This window comes from Schistocerca americana, chromosome 7 (assembly GCF_021461395.2).
Source record: "Schistocerca americana isolate TAMUIC-IGC-003095 chromosome 7, iqSchAmer2.1, whole genome shotgun sequence".
Taxonomy (NCBI): Eukaryota; Metazoa; Arthropoda; class Insecta; order Orthoptera; family Acrididae; genus Schistocerca; species Schistocerca americana.
Window position 1 is genome coordinate 629,173,010 of NC_060125.1, and position 17,032 is coordinate 629,190,041.

Sequence of the window (17,032 nt, forward strand, 5' to 3'; positions counted from 1 at the left end):
ATTCCGTGTTGCATGACTTCAGGAAGGCATTGTCACCGTCCCGAACTGTCGTTCAGTGAAAAAAAAAAAACGAGGTTATGGTGTATCAGAGCAGGTCTGCAACTGGATTCAAGATTCCTTTGCAGATAGAACTCAACACGTCACTTTTAAAGAAACAAAATGGGCAGATGTAAACGTAATTTCTGCAGTACCCCAACGAAGCGTGCTAGGACCCTTACTGTTTACAATATGTATAAATAATTTAGTAGAGCGCGTCGGACGACCTTTAAGGCTGTTCACAGCTGATGAGGTTGTCTATAACAAAGTAGCAACGCCAGAGGTGGTGGTGGTTGTGAGGATGTTTAAGGGGGACTAAACAGCTAAGGTCATCAGTCCCCAATTCAAAAAACAGGCGAGACATTAAGGCGTGGAGCAGATAAAACTCCAAGGGGAAGGATACTCCCCCCCAGGCCCTAAAAGAACACAAATGCGGTAACGAATACGACAGACACGAAGAGGACAGATGAACACCAGACAAAAAAAACAGAAGAAAAGAAGATGGCCGGAGACTGGGTGACTGACCACGACAACAAAAAAGGGAAAGAGTCAACCAACCGACTACACACTAAAATCTGCAACCAAATATGAGAGACTCAAGAACAAGAGACACACAAAGGGAAAGGTGCAGGACCACTCTAAATGGAACCATAAAAAGGACTAGCACGGATAAAATGTAAAACACTGTCAGCCATGGAGGCATCGTCGCATAAAATCAAAGGCAAGGTGCCCGGGAGATTAAAAGACTGCTGAATGGTGCGCAGTTTGGGACACTCCAATAAAACGTGGGCGACCGTCAGCCGGGACCCACACCGACACAGGGGGGGGATCCTCCTGACGCAAAAGATGGCCGTGCGTCAGGTATGTGTGCCGATGCGGAGCCGACACAGGATAACAGAGTCCCTGCGAGAAGACCGCAGGGAGGAGCGCCACACATTGGTCATCTCCTTGACAGCCCGCAGTTTATTCGGGGCTGTCATGCCATGCCACTCAACAGACCACACCCCAAGCACCTTACGGCGCAACGCCAGCTGCAGGTCGCGAGCTGTGAGGCCGATCTCCAAAGCTGGGGCGTCGATCGCCCCTTTGGCCAGCCTGTCAACACGTTCTTTCCCCGGGATGCCAACATGACCTGGCGTCCAAACCAAGACCACCGAACGACCAGAACGGGCAATGGCGGAAACAGACTCCTGAATAGAGGACACCAGAGGAGAAGAGGGATAGCAGCGGTCGATGGCCTGAAGGCTGCTCTGGGAGTCACTGCAGATGACGATGGACCTACCTGAGCAGAAACGCATATGCTCAAGAGCGCGCAAGATGGCCACCAGCTCTGCAGTAAAAATACTGCTGCCAGCCGGCAAGGAGCGTTGCTCAACATGGGCAGCGTGAGCAAAAGCGTAGGCAGTGCGACCATCAACCAGGGAACCATCAGTGTAGACAGGCTCACAGCCCGGAAATGACTCGAGGAGCGCAAGAAAACGGCGACGGAGGGCCACAGGCGGAACCGAGACATTAGGTCCCTGTGCCAAATCCAGACGGACGGGACAAACACCAGGGAGGCGTAGGTGTACGGACCCGGAAGGGAGGCAGAAGAGGGAATGACCCCAGTTCTGACAGCAGGGACTGGACACGGACAGCTACGGAAAGCCCAGACCTAGGTCGCCGTTCGGGCAGATGGAGGACCATGGCAGGGAAAAGCAGGCGACGATTGGGATGGCATGGCGAGCAATGCACGTGGATAGCATAGTCGGCGAGCAGACGATGGCGGCGAATCCGCAGCGGGGGAACCCCGGCCTCCACCAGTAGACTATCCACGGGGCTGGTGCAAAAAGCGCCAGTTGCAAGCCGAACCCCACGGTGGTGTATGGGGTCTAACAACGTCAACACTGAGGGTGACGCAGACCCATAGGCCAGGCTCCCATAATCAAGCCGGGACTTCACAAGGGCTCTGTACAATCGCAGCAGCGTGCAGCGATCTGCACCCCAAGACGTGTGGCAAAGGCAGCGGAGGGCGTTGAGGTGCCGCCAGCATTTTTGCTTCAGCTGAGTAACATGAGGAACCTATGTGAGCCGGGCATCAAACACGAGTCCCAAGAAGCGGCAAGTGTCCACCACTGCAAGCAGGTGGCCGTCGAGGTAAAGTGCAGGATGAGGGTGGACCGTCCGACGCCTGCAGAAGTGCATAACTCGAGTCTTGGCAGCAGAGAACTGAAAACCATGAGTCAGAGCCCATGATGCTGCCTTGCGAACGGCGACTTGCAGCCTGCGTTCGGCGACTCCCGTAGTCGTGGATCTAAATGAGATGCAGAAGTCGTCAGCATACAAAGAAGGAGACACCGACGACCCCACTGCTGCAGCCAGACCATTAATGGCCACTAGAAATAAGGAGACGCTCAACACCGAGCCCTGCGGGACCCCATTTTCCTGTATATAAGAGGAACTAGAGGTGGCACCGACTTGCACCCGGAAAGAGCGGCGCAATAAAAAGCTTTGAAGAAAAGCCGGGAGCCGACCACGAAGACCCCACTCGTGCAACGTGGCGAGGATGTGATGCCTCCATGTGGTGTCATACGTCTTCTGCAGATCGAAAAATACAGCAACGAGATGCTGACGTCGGGCAAAGGCCGTACGAACAGCAGATTCCAGCCGCACCAAATTGTCCGCTGCAGACCGGCCCCGGCGGAAGCCACCCTGGGATGGAGCGAGGAGACCGCGCGACTCAAGGACCCAACACAAACGCCGCCCCACCATACGTTCGAGCAATTTGCTCAAAACGCTGGTGAGGGTAATGGGACGATAGCTGTCCACCGCCAGTGGGTCCGCACCGGGCTTCAAGATGAGGACAATAAGACTCTCTCGCCATTGCGACGGGAAAACGCCCTCGCTCCAGATGCGGTTAAAGATGGTGAGGAGGTGTCTCTGGCAGTCCCTGGAGAGATGCTTCAGCACCTGTGCGTGGATGCAGTCCGGTCCTGGTGCTGTATCAGGGCAATCGGCGAGGGCAGCGAGGAATTCCCTCTCACTGAAAGGGGCATTGTATTTTTCAGAACGATGCATGCGGAACGATAACGGCGTCTGCTCGGCTCGCTCCTTGAGAGAGCGAAAGGAGGCGGGATAAGTTGCAGTCGCAGTGCTCTTAGCAAAGTGCGCAGCAAGGTGTTCAGCAATGGCAGCAGCGTCCGTGCAGACAGCGCCGTCCAAGGAGAGCCCAGGGACACCCATAGGGGTCTGGTGTCCATAACTCCGCTGGATCCGGGACCAGACGAGCGAGGGGGAGACATGGGAGCCCAGGGATGAGACGTACCTCTCCCAGCACTCCTGCTTACGCCGTGCAATAAGACGACGGGCGAAGGCACGGAGCCTCTTAAAGGCGATGAGGGTCTCCAGAGACGGGTGCCGCCTATGACGCTGGAGAGCCCGCCGACAGTCACGAATAGCCTCAGCAATCTCCAGCGACCACCAGGGTACAGCCTTCCTCCGAGGGAGGCCAGAAGATCGGGGGATGGCAGCCTCGGACGCTGAAATGATGGACGTGGTTAAAACACGGACCACCTCGTCAATGTCACCCTGTGGGGGAGACTCAATGGTTGCAGCAGAAGTAAAAGCCGGCCAGTCTGCCCTGTGGAGAGCCCAGCGGGGCAGGTGCCCAGAAGAACGACACTGGGGTAGTGACAAATAGATGGGAAAATGGTCACTACCGCACAGGTCAGGGTCACCCTCCAGTGGAGGGATGGGACAAGTCCGGGGCTGCAAAGAGAGAGATCGATGGCCGAGAACGAGCCATGGGCAACACTGAAATGCGTGGGAGCACCGGTGTTCAAGAGGCTAAGGTCGAGCTGAGCCAACAAATGCTCCACGGCCCGACCGCGGTCAGCAGAGACAGTCCCACCCCATAGAGGGTTGTGGGCATTGAAATCGTCCAGAAGCAGCAATGGTGGCGGGAGTTGAGCCAGCAGCGCAGCCAAGACATGTCGGGGGAGCTCCCCATCCGGAGGAATGTAAACAGAGCAAACAGTAATAGCCGGCGAGAGCTCAACCCTGGCAGCAACTGCCTCTAAAGGCGTCTGAAGGGGTACTGGCGAGCTACAGACAGAGTGGTGAACAAAGAGGCAAACCCCACCTGACGCTCGTTGACAGGCAGCACGGTTCTTATAGTATCCCCGATAACCGCGAAGGGCGGGGGTCCGCAGAGCAGGAAACCAAGTTTCCTGCAGAGCAATGCAGAGAACAGGGGAATCACTCAGAAGCATCCGGAGCTCAGGCAGGTGGCGGAAATAACCGCCGCAGTTCCATTGGAGAATGGAAGCAGGAAGGGACTGGGAGGGCGTGAATGAGACTAAGAGGCAGACAGCGCTGCAGAGCCAACTGCCGCCACCGGGGGAGAGTCAGCTGAGTCCATAGGAGAGGCCCCCAAGGGTTCCGTGAGGGCGAGATCCGCGGCAGAGGCGAGGATCTCCACCTCATCCCCGGAGCCAGGACTATGTACAGCAGGCGGTGCTGAAACCGCCGGAACGTCCATCTTCTTGGACACATGCTGTTCCTTCTTCTCACGTCGGCCCTTAGGGTGAGAGGGCTGGGAGAGCTTCTCTGAAGGAGCGTCGGAGGCTGACGACGACGCAGAAGCCCTACGACCAGCAGGTGCCGGAACCTTCAGCCACTGGCTGACATCTGGCTGGGAAGGAGAAGAAACGGAGGAAGGGAGAGCCCCGAGGGACCCCTTCCGCGAGAGAGGAACCGGCGGAGGCAACGCCGGCGGTGAAGGAGGGGGAGGGATCGAGCCTCCCGGTTGTGGAGCAGATGTCACTCCCGAAGTAAGCGTGGGGGGAGCGACAGAAGAGGGTTTGCCCCCAACTGCTAAGGGGGCAACAGAGGAAGGCTTGCCCCCAGACACGAGGGAGGCAGACAGAGATACACGGCCCCGAGGGCCCACTGAAGGCGGCACAGATGAGGCGACAACCGTCGCTCGCGTGGGCGACGAGAACGTGGCTGCAGCATCAGATGGTCGAATGGAAGCAGGATACAACCTTTCATATTTCAGTTTTGCCTCTCGATAAGTAAGCCGGTCCAGGGTCTTAAATTCCATGATCTTCCGCTCCTTATGAAGAACGGGGCAATCCGGCGAGCATGGAGAGTGGTGCTCCCCACAGTTGACACATACAGGCAGAGGCGCACATGGAGAATCGGGATGAGAGGGGCGTCCGCAATCTCGACATGTAGCGCTGGATGGGCAACGGGAGGACATATGCCCAAACTTCCAGCACTGGAAGCACCGCATCGGGGGAGGGACGTATGGCTTCACGTCGCAACGGTAAACCATCACCTTGACCTTCTCGGGCAAGACATCACCCTCGAAGGCCAGGATAAAGGCACCGGTGGCCACCCTGTTAGCCTTGGGCCCTCTATGTACACGACGGACAAAATGTACACCACGTCGTTCCAAGTCGGCTCTCAGCTCGTCATCGGATTGTAACAAGAGGTCACGATGGTAAATAATCCCCTGGACCATATTTAAGCTACTGTGGGGAGTGATGGTAACAGGGACGTCACCCAGCTCATCGCACAAGAGCAACGCTCGTGACTGGGCTGGGGAGGACGTCTTGAGGAGGATGGACCCATTCCTCATTTTAGACAACCCCGCCACTTCCCCAAACTTATCCTCCAGGTGTTCCACAAAAAACAGAGGCTTCGTCATAAGAAAGGAGTCACCATCAGTCCTGCTGCAGACAAGGTATTGCGGTACGTAAGGCTCCCGCTTGGCACTAGATCGGCGTCCCTCCCATGGCGCAGCCAACGAGGGGAACGACTGAGGGTCATATTGTGCAGCATCAAAGTCTACTCTACCACGCTTAGAGACGCTGGTGGTCGTGCGACCACCAGCCTGGTGTGATTTATTGCGCTTCATTGCGCCACATCCGCCCAGATGCCACCTACTCCGAACGAGGGCTCTCCCCAAGGGCGCCACCCAGCCAAAGCAACGGGTACCTGGCAGATATCCCGTTGCTAGGAGTCCCCGTGCCCCAGACAAGATGGGCACATACTCCTTGGCATGCATGGGGAGGAAACAGCTCTGGCATCTGTAGTGCGATCCCTGCGTGGTCAGGGGGCTGCCACCAAGAGGGTACATGACGACCCCACCACAACGGACTGGCTACCGTGCTGGATTTTAGGTGTTGAAAGGGTCCACAGTTGTCGTAGGCGCTAAGAAGAAGAGTGCGCACAAGGCGAGAAGGAGACAACCCAGAAGATGTTGGGCGTAGTCCCCCCCCACACGACAATAGGTAACATGCAAGATGGTGGAGCATGATGGACCAATAGAAAAACACCACGTAAGGTGTCCTTCCCCAAATGGCACGCACTAACAACGGAAATTTGGAAAAAAAAGGAGGTCAAACCCAAGAGGGGACCATCACAGAAGGCCGAAACGTTTGAGACTCCTTTTAGTCGCCTCTTACGACAGGCAGGAATACCGCGGGCCTATTCGTACCCCCGAACCCGCAGGGGGACAACGCCAGAGGGTGATAACATTTGCAGAACGACCTCCAGGCTCTGGCAGTTGACCCTGAACGTAAGTAAATGCAACGTAAGGCAGTTATAATTTCGCACCTTACAAGCACCCATTCACACACTTTGCCGTGATCTAAAAACACAATTAGGTATCATGTGATAGGTTGTACATCGTACATATGAATATATAAAGGAGACTGACATTGTCATGTACGCCTTATAAATAATTGTTAACACTTACCGCATGAAAGGTGACGGAGTGCCTTTATTATCATACTAGTAGAGGTTGGAGCGACAGTGGAAATGAAATGGCAGGCGGAACTTAAGCCCTGGGTGGAAGGCCCACACAGGTGTGCTGGTCCTGCTTAAACACAGGAAGCAGCAAGACGGACGTAGGGACAGCTGAGCGCTTGCACGGAATAGAGTCGCGACCGGCCGGTGTTGTAGCCGGATGGAAAAGATTACACGTCGCAAACTACGAAAATCTTGGATGTAGCTGAGATAACAAGGAACTGTCACCTCGGAAACCACGCAGGCTGGGTTACTTCCAAGCATTTTTACTCAGAAGCGTACCATTGTAAGGGTATAGGTTTTGCTTCGCAAACTTTACGCACTGGACGACAAAAGACTGAAATATGATTGGTCGGCGTTTGGAAGAATCTGTAGAGAGGGAGAATATTCCGTGGGAGGCCAGCAGTGGAGAGACGAGGTCTTCCCTTGTGAGGGGCCGTGTGTGACGGTCGCTCGATATCAGCTTTGTTGGTACGGACGAACTTGCTGTCTTTGCTCTCAGGAGAGTTTATAGCTAGAACAGTTAGGCACTGTACTGTTGCGAACCTAATCTATTCTTATTGTGGACTTCACCTCCGGGTTGGAAGTCGTCGTTGAGTATGTAGCGTTCAGTAATTCAGAGCACTTCCTATGCCTATACTTACGTTGAGACGTTATCTGAACTCCGTCCTTGTGGCTGGGAGTTTGCGTTTCTCGTCTGTAGAACACAGATGGGAGAAGACAATATTAGAGTATATTAGTCAGAGGACCGCCTTCTGCCGTCCTAGTGTTTGAAAGAGTTTATTTGTGGCTGGAGTTCATCCATCTTCGCAGACCAGTACGAGAACCATCACTTCGACGCACCGGACGCAGTACATGCGGTGATATCGCAAATTGCTACGGCTTATTAGGGCTATATAAAGCTAAATAGCTGTGATCATGTTAGTTTATTTCCACTGAGGATCCACACCACCGTAGGTCATCTTTGAAAGTAGTGACTTCTAGTGTTTGGTGCGTACATGATATCAGTCATTGCGCGTTATTGATATTAGACCGCGCAGTCATAATAAGGCGCAGAGTTGGCCAATTGATTAGTAATTTTACTTAGGAAATGTAAACTTTGTAATATAAAGTTTTTTTTAATCTACAATAAATATATAAGCAGGAACAAAGTTTATCATTTAGTAGGATTAGTTGCGTTCATCATTCATTTATGTCTAGATTGTAATTATAGGATAAAGCGATCCTAACACCGGCTTCAGGGGGTAGTCTGACAGGGCCAAATCTTCATTTTAGCGTTTATTATTTTCCGTTGCGCACATTCAATTTACACTCGCCTGGAGTAGCATCTTGGAGTATTGCGCATACATAGGAAAGAAATCCGCTGCTTTACGGTTACATTATTGATGGCGACAAACCGCTCAAAACAGCATCTATCATAAAATATCTAGGAATAACTATCCAGAGCGACCTTAAGTGGAATGACCACATAAAAGAAACAGTGAGGAAAGCAGATACGAGACTCAGATTCATAGGAAGAATCTTATGGCGATGTAACTCATTCACGAAGGAAGTGGCTTATGAGGCACTTGTTGGACCATTCTTGAGCACTGTTCAGCTGTCTGGGATCACTGCCACGTAGGATTGGTAGAAGAGACAGAGAAGATCCAACGCAGAGCGGAGCGTTTCGTCACGGGACTGTTTCACCCGTAGCGAGAGCGTTACGGAGATGCTCAACAAAGTCCACTGGCAGACGTTACAAAATAGGCACCACGGAGAGATTTACTACTGACATTTCGAGAAAGTACTTTCCGGGAAGAGTCGGACAACATAGTACGTCCCCCTCCATAAGTCTCGCGTAATGACCACGAGGGCAAAATTCGTGAAATTAGAGCCAATACAAAGGCTTACCGGCAATCATTCTTCCCATGCGCTGCTCGCGAGTGGGACACGGTTGGAGGGCTCAGTTAGTGGTACAGAAAGTACCCTCCACCTTACACCATTTCGTGACTTCCGGAGTATGGTGTAGATGTGGACGAATGCAGATCCGCCGCACGCCGCAGAAGCCGCGCTCACCTGCTGGCGCACCTGGCTGCCGTGCGGCGGGACTGTGCGAGCTGCCACGCGCAGCCTGCTAATGAGGTAGCGGCCGCTTCCACAGCGCGACACCACCGGCCGCTCTTCACGCGTGCCCTTTATACTCCGCCCCAGCTGTCTGAAAGCTTCGCGACCGTAAAGGCCGCGCACAAGAGCGACCGACGGACCGCTGCGATATTGGCTGCAATGGCCTCGACAGCCCACACACGACCGATATACCAAGCAATTCGATCAATATTATGAGTGTCTCTGTGTCGAGAAGTTCTCCTGCGGAAAATGTACTGCTGTATTTAGCAGTAACTGCATTCGACTTCAGTATGCTCACGAACACTTGCAGAACATAAATTTAAAATAAACGGGAATTATACACTGAAGCGCCAAAGAAACTGGTATTGGATGCGTATTCAAAAACAGAGATATGAGAACAGGCTACGCCTCCATAAGGCAACAAGTGTATGACCCAGTCGTTAGAGCGGTTACTGCTGCTACAATGTCAAGTTATCAAGATTTAATTGAATTTGAACGCGGTGTTATAGTCGGTGCACGAGCGATTGGACAAAATATCTCCGAGGTAGCAGTGAAGTGGACATTTTCCCGTACGACCATTTCACGGGTGTACCGTGAATATTAGGTACCTGGTATAACATCAAATCTCAGGCATCGCTGAGCCCGGAAAATGATCCTGCAAGAACGGGACCAACGACGACTGAAGAGAATCGTTGAACGTCACAGAAATGCAACCCTTCCGCAAATTGCTGCAGATTTCAATGCTGGGCGATCAAAAAGTGTCAGCGTGCGGACTATTCAACGAAACATCAACGATATGGGCTTTCGGAACCGAAGGCCTACTCATGTACCCTTGATGACGGCACAACACAAAGCTCTACGCCACGCCTGGGCCCATCAACACTGACACTGGACTGCTGATTACTGGAAACATGTTGCCCACGTCGGACGAGTCTCGTTTCAAATTGTATCGAGCAGATGGACGTGTTCGGGTATGGATACAGCCTGCATGTCAGCAGGGGACTGTTGAAGCTTGCGGAGATCTGTTATGGAGTGAGCCGTGTGCCGTGGATCCCCCGAAGGATCCCCTCGGGCATGGGTGTGTGTGACGTCCTCAGCGTAAGTTGGTTTAAGTTAGATTGCCACGTCGTGTTGCCGCGCTTCTGCGTGCTCGCGGGGGCCCTACGGATATTATGCGGGTGTACCAGTTTCTTTGGCTCTTCAGTGTAATTTATTAAACTTTTTCGGAAACGGGGTTCTTGGTAACTGTTGGTTACTTTACAGAATATATTACATTTTTCACTGACGCCAAATCGCTTGTATGGATCTCTCCATTGCTCCAATACAATTCGTTTTACGTTCATGAGTCTTCAGACTGATTACCATAACTCATGCTACAAATTATATGAAGGAGAGTTAGATTATATGAAATGACAAAGGACTTGAATATAACTGTATAACAGATTTGTCCTGAACATTTAAATTAAAATGACCTCTTAACATAACAGTAGGTACGTATGTCAATCTGTTCAGAAGTTAAAAAGTTTAATTATGCATATAATTATTTCATAAATAACTCAGAGTCATAAAATGGAACCCACTGTATTGCAACTGCTACTGTGAACTTCACCGAGTGGGGTGGTACCGCGGTTAGCACACTGGACTCACATTCGGGAGGACGACGGTTGAAACCCGCGTCTGGCCATCCTGATGTATGTTTTCCGTGATTTCCCTAAACTTCCTCAGGCAAATGTCGGGATGGTTTCTTTGAAAGGTCACGGCCGACTTCCTTCCCCATCCTTTCCTAACACGGTACGACCGATGGCCTCGCCGTTTCCCCAATCTGCCCGGCCCCTTACATCAACCAACCAACCAACAATGAACTTCGTGTCTATGCTAAATCACTATAAAATGGTAATATAAACGGCAACTCCGGCTCCACTTCACTTCTCTGAGTCGTTCGTGGTCCCTGGATAACTCTAAATTCTAACGTAAATTTCTTAGCGTGGGCGAAGCGAATCGAAACAAAACTGCACAACCTCGCTTGATAACTACAGTAGCGATTGCCAGCCATTTTGCCACACACCTCTGCTAACGAGTCAGGTAGCCATATTGCGTGGCTGGCGAAACAAGCGCTGTATCGTGTGTGAGATATGGAGGCGAGCGAGTGTGCCGGAACTTAAACCCCAGTTCACTTCTACTACGCCAGGTTACCATGACGCGTCGGTGCGTAGCACACAAGTATTGCGCCACAATTAAGAATGAAATTGAAAGTTAAAATTGCTTTTTCAAACTTTGTCAACATATGCTTTAGTGTAATAATGTTTAAACTATCAAGTCTCACACTGATTAGGTCAATAATTTTACCGAAATACATCGTATTAATAAAAAAAATAAGTGGCCCTAAATAACAGAGCTAGGAAGCCAGAAACTGGTCATAATGTGCAGATGCATGTCAGAATTAACTCGTACAAGTCTCAATGTAATTAAAACAATATTTTGGTCAGAATCCACGTCTTTTAAAAAAATTTAAGGGGCTAAATATTAGACTTCGAAATGTGAAATTTTGTATGACGCTTCAGTTCAACATAAGAATAATAACTAAGTGATCCCATTAAACTACCTCTAATAGTTTTCGAGTTTTTTTACTGAAAAATAAATATGGAACAAAAACACCTTTATTTACAGTAGATTAAGTATCTGTTAGATTAATACTAGAAAATTTTGGTTACAGCACGTGATGAAACCTATTAAATAATACAGCTATAAGAAGTCTTATGACCTTGATGTTAACAACAACCAATACAAGGTCTCTTAATGTTGTAGTTCAGAGGTCATGTTCTACTGTCTGTTCCGTTCTAAAAATTCTAGAAGGCAAAGTCTTAATGCATGAGAGCTGAAACTTTTTCTATGATTTTAACCAACCTACCTACATGCATGCAAAAATTACGAAGATTCTAAATTGATTCATAGCATTGTTATTAAATATTGTATGTCCGAGAAAGCGGCCGTTTAGAGACTGCTACCTTGGGCACAGGGCGCCACATATATAAATACAGGCCGACAGGCAAAACTAGACTTCACTTTGCACCCAGCCACCGTAAGATCCGCGTCGGTCAAACGCCGGGGTGCGCATTGCCTCGAAAGACGTCAGAGACAGGCTGTTACAAACGCTTATATTCAGTAATAACAGAAAGTGAACTCGCAGACGACTGTACACCGTCCTGAATCGCTTAGATTTCGCAAAAGTAGCTGTTAGTGTGCCGCCCATATGTAAACAAATCCATGGGGCAAGTGGCGACAATTATTTTCCCCTTATGTGACGAGCATTTATTTTGATTATCAGTAGTCAGAGCGAAAGACAATTTAGCAGGAACTTATCGTAGAGGTCACCTCTGAACTGCTCATAGTGCTATTTAGGATAGAGCGATTTACTGTCTGTATGAACATAATGAATATTACAATGTTGTGTGTGTGTGTGTGTGTGTGTGTGTGTGTGTGTGTGTGTGTAACTTTACCAAATATATGTATCAATTAGAACCCAAAATCTTCATTTATAATCATAGTTCTGATCCCACTGAGCAAATAGAGGATAGAAACATTTCTTTCAGTGGGCTGGACAAGAGTATGGACTGATTATGGTCAGTATTTTCTCCACCGCTTTCTGGCTGACCACAGAAATAGTTGCCAAGCTCTCGTAAAAGACGGCGAACAATATTTACAACAACTCCAATTTCCTCCTATGACTAATTATTATTGATATGAGAATCAACCCACCGCCCCAGACGTGCGTGGTCTCTGCCCATGCGCAGAAAGGTACAGCAGTTTACCACTAACTTGGGAAGATCAAATGCTTAGATTGGAAGGTTGTGAGGCATGAGGGTTGACGATGTGGATGTGAAAACAGTGGAAAGTACTGCTCTTCCAGCTTAAAGTTGACATCAGGAATAGATTTAATGCAATATTTGAAAACGCACGCAAAAGTTTAACTGCGCATTGTAACGTCTGGAAACAAATCACGTCTTGTGAATACCGTTGCTCAAAATTAGGAAAAAGTAATATAGTAGATACCAGATTGCATTTTTAGTAGTTTATTTTCGGCCGCAGCTACGCGGTCTTGGCGCCTTGCCACGGTTCGTGCGGCTCCCGCTGTCGGAGGCTCGAGTCCTCCCTCAGGCATGGGTGATGTGTTGTCCTTAGCGTAAGTTGCTTAAGTTCGACTAAATAGTGTGTAAGCCTAGGGACCGATGACCTTACCACCAATTTTAGTAGTTCATGTCCGACATATGTGTGTAATAGGCATCAAAATACTCATCGGAGCATTCTCCATTACCTCATATATTTTCTGAAATTTTCTTTCAGTGTGTTTAAACACGGCATGAAAAATTTGTCTGGCGCAGTTGTTAGATTGGTTACTGCTGCTACAATGGCAGGTAACCGTGATTTAAGTGAGCTTGAACGTGGTGTTACAGTTGGCGCACGGGCGATGGGACACAGAACCTCTGCGTTGGTGATGAAGTGGGAATTTTCCCGTACGGCCAATTCACAAATGTACCGTTAATATGAGGAACCTGGTAAAACATCACATCTCCGACATCGCTAAGCCTCAAAAAAGATCCTGCAAAAAAGAGATCAACGACGGCTGAAGAAAATCGTTGAATGTGACATAAGTGCAACCCTTCGGCAAATCTCTGCAGATTTCAATGTTGGGGCATCAACAAGTGTCAGCGGGCGAACCAGTCAACGAAACGTCATTCGAGTGGACTTTCGGAGCCGAAAGCCCACCGAGCGAGGTGGCGCAGTGGCTAGCACACTGGACTCGCATTCGGGAGGACGACGGTTCAATCCCGCGTTCGGCCATCATGATTTAGGTTTTCCGTGATTTCTCTAAATCGCTCCAGGCAAATGCCGGGATGGTTCCTTTGAAAGGGCACGGCCGACTGCCTTCCCCGTCCTACCCTAATCCGATGAGACCGATGACCTCGCTGTCTGGTCTCCTCCCCCAACCAACCCAACCCAACCCAACCAGAAAGCCCACTTATATATCTTTGATGATTGCACGACACAAAGCTTTACGCCTCGCCTGGGCCCGTCAACACCGACATTGGACTGTTGACGACTGGGAACTTGTTGCCTGGTCGGACAAGTCTCGTTTCAAATTGTATCGAGCGGACGGATGTGTACGCTCATGGAGACAACCTTATGAATCCATGGACCCTGCATGTCAGCAGGAGACTGTTAAAGCTGGCGGAGACTCTGTAATGGTAAGGGGCGTGTGCACTTGGAGTGATATGAGACCCCTGATACGTCTAGATACGACTCTGACAGGTGACACGTACGTAAGCATCCTGTATGATCAGCTGCATCCATTCATGTCCATTAAGAATTCGGACGGACTTGGGCAATTCCAGCAGGACAATGTGCCACCTCACACGTCCAGAATTGCTACAGAGTGGCTCCACGAACACTCTTCTGAGTTTAACACTTTCTCTGGTCACTAAACTTCCGAGACATAAACATCATTGAGCATATCTGGGATGCCGTGCAATGTGTTGTTCAGAAGAGATCTCCACCCCCTTGTATTCTTATGGCTTTATGGGCAGTTCCCCACGATTCATGGAGTCAGTTCGCTCCAGCACTTCGAGTCCAGGTCACGTCGTGTTGCGGCACTTCTGCGTGCTCGCGGGGGTCCTACACGATATTAGGCAGGTGTATCAGTTCCTTTGGCTCACCATTCTATTGCCGCAATCTTTATTTGCCATTCACGTTTGTTGGCTTCACCAGTTCTCAGCCGAGTATAAAATATTTCTCAGAGCGGATCAGCTTGTTGGTCCATTTCTTCGACCATAAGTAGGAGACAAAGGTTTTTAGAAGCAGGTACGAACTTCGGCCGACTGATGGCACAAGGTGTTGAATGTTAATTGCTCCTTTAGTTATTTTGTGACTTGTGTTTCGACTTACCATTGAAATCGTAGATAGGCTCGCTATCAATAAACATGGTTCACAGAAAGAGGTACGACATTCGGCCAACGGATGGTTCACGGCGTTGAATGTTAAATGCTGCTTGCGACTTCTCGTTGTGACTGGAAACGCAGCCAGATTCTGTGAAGTTGTTATTGCGCTGTCCGCAACTCCTCAATCACTGCGATTTGTAACATATACGCGATTTCTTGCCCTCACCTTCCACTGACACATTTGGCTGCCTTCAGTTTGCCACATGCGTCCGTTGTGAGTACAGTAAAAGTTCCCCCTTTCTTTGTGTTTTTTATATTGCTAGCGCACAGTGAGGTCAGGTTGAAATTATGACACCAATTATTACTTCAAAATTGAAGAGGAGAAAACTGACCCGTCAGTACCAGGAGAATGTACATAACGCTTTAATTAACTAAATAAACACTGTTTTTTGTCTTGTTTTGCAAATTTTTATTACGGTTACTGCATAGCGTAGGTTTCGGGTCATAAGACCATATTTAAGTTGTGCAGTAGCCATAATTAACTTTGTGAAACAAAGCAAGAAACAGTGTTTGTTTAGTTTATTTACAGTGTTTCACCAAAAACGGAGGAGATAGAGAAGATCCAAAGAATAGCGGCGTGTTTCGTCACAGTGTTATTTGGTAACCGTGATAGCGTTACGGAGATGTTTAATAAACTCAAGAGGCAGACTCTGCAAGAGAGGCGCTCTGCATCGCGGTGTAGCTTGCTCGCCAGGTTTCGAGAGGGTGCGTTTCTGGATGAGGTATCGAATATATTGCTTCCCCTACTTATACCTCCCGAGGAGATCACGAATGTAAAATTAGAGAGATTAGAGCGCGCACGGAGGCTTTCAGACAGTCGCTCTTCCCGCGAACCATACGCGACTGGAACAGGAAAGGGAGGCAATGACAGTGGCACGTAAAGTGCCCTCCGCCACACACCGTTGGGTGGCTTGCGGAGTATAAATGTAGATGTAGATGTAGATGTAGAAAAAACCTAAGTTGACTCAATTAAAATTGTGTTTCAATGTTTATAGAAAATGAGTCCTCTCAAGGACGAAATATTCCGGTGCAGCAATTTCAGCTAAAAGCCAAAGTGGCCACAAGCTTTTCGCACAGCTCTGTCCAGAATTAAAAGGGAAGACACCCTATCGGAAGCTAGCGGAGGAGGAATTTTGTAACTCCAGACAAAAAAACTTGAACCTAAAACGGTTATAGACAAGGTGAGGTTCTTGGTAGAAGAATCTTTTATAACATTTATCTGACTGACAAACTTGTCTCTACGGTGGAAGGTAATTAACAAAATTTGAAAGAAGCTATAAGCTTTCGACTTAGTAACCCTAGTGGAAGGCGGTAGTTAGAGGGTTTAGATTTCCGTTTGAAAGGAAAGTCACGTAAGTTCATATTGTTAGAGAGAAGCGACATCCGAGAAAAAATGAATTGCGTATTTGAAGCAATTTAAAAAAGTAGGGAGGAAAACAGACGTTATTTACGTTGATGGAAGTTTTATTTTGTCATCGGTGGGGAAATTAGGGAGTGGAAATACAACATTGTCTCTTCAAAACTGCTCGAAAGGGACAACGCCTACTAATAACTCATCAAGGCGGTGAAAATGGCTTTGTGCTTGTCACGTGGAAGTCAAATCAAGTACATTTAAGCTACAGAATTATGAAAAGGGCTGACAGGAGAGGTTATTATCAGTTTAAAACGTAACTCGGTACAAATTCTCGACAATGTTCCGTATCATAACGTTAAATAAACGAAGTTCCTACGATTAATTCTGCTAAAGACGACATCAGAAAGTGTCTAACAAAGGAACATTAGCCCTCTCGGATGACATACTAAAACTCGTTGAAAGTTTCTTTTGTTTATTGATTTTCCATTGGCAATTGATTTGCTTAGCTTGTCTGAAAGGTTGCTTCTGATGTTGCGTCTATTAAAACAATGAACTGAAGCAGAAGTTAATCTCATAGCCTGATTTCCAAGAAAATGTACAGAACCGCATAATTGAGAAAACCAGATTCTACCTCAGTTCCCTTCAAAAATTGTAACACCGTGTTTCGTACTTCGTTACTTCCCTAACATGAAATTTCACAAAACCTTAACTGATTTCCGGTCATATGAAAGGAAGTCCCTCGAAATCTGAA